We start from the raw sequence: 753 nt of genomic DNA, 5'->3' as shown, positions 1-753 counted from the left end.
CATGAGCATAGCATTCAAACACATTTGTAGATTTGTTTTTACAAACCGTTGTTGGTTTACCGTAGGCCTACTTTGTTTTGTTGCGCAGGAATTGGGAGGGTGAGAGAGTGGGTGGGTGGTGGTGGTGATGATACGGTGGTGGTGGTTGGGGTGTGGTGGGGTGGGGATGGTGGTCTCTTTTGTAGTAATCTTTGAGTGTGATTTAAGAAGGAGAGGAGAGGCTTTGCGTTAGCGACATAGTGTCAGCCCCTGTGGTTCAGTTGCTTAGAAGCTCGCTCTGCTGTGAAGTAGTTGGAGGTTTGACCTCAAAGTGTGACCCGAAAAATGTTTCTCTTCATTTCACGTGTCACTTTGACCATTTCTTCCTAAAATGTACTTTGTGTGTCAAAAGCTTCGTATTCAATATGAATTACAGTGTCTTGGCATTCGAAATGATTTACAGTGTGTCTAGCACGGTATACTTTCGCTACAGGAACAACAACAACTGCAACAACAACCGCAGCATCAACAGGAACAACAAAAACAACAACAACAATGACTACTACGACGACTTTGACAAAAACAGCAATAGCAACATATTATGATTTAGTTAAGATTAGGAAGACAAATGGCTTCAAAGTCAGCACTCTCTTTCTCTGCAAGGATTGAGAGAACGGGGTAAGAGCTCCACCCGAGGGAAAAACGGAACAAATCGACATTGAAATAAAAATCCTGTCTCCCTCACTAACTTTTTCAAAGTCAAGGTATACATGT

The sequence above is a fragment of the Aplysia californica genome, unplaced genomic scaffold, assembly GCF_000002075.1.
Source record: "Aplysia californica isolate F4 #8 unplaced genomic scaffold, AplCal3.0 scaffold00786, whole genome shotgun sequence".
In the NCBI taxonomy this organism is placed as follows: Eukaryota; Metazoa; Mollusca; class Gastropoda; order Aplysiida; family Aplysiidae; genus Aplysia; species Aplysia californica.
Note: the sequence above shows the minus strand (reverse complement) of the source record.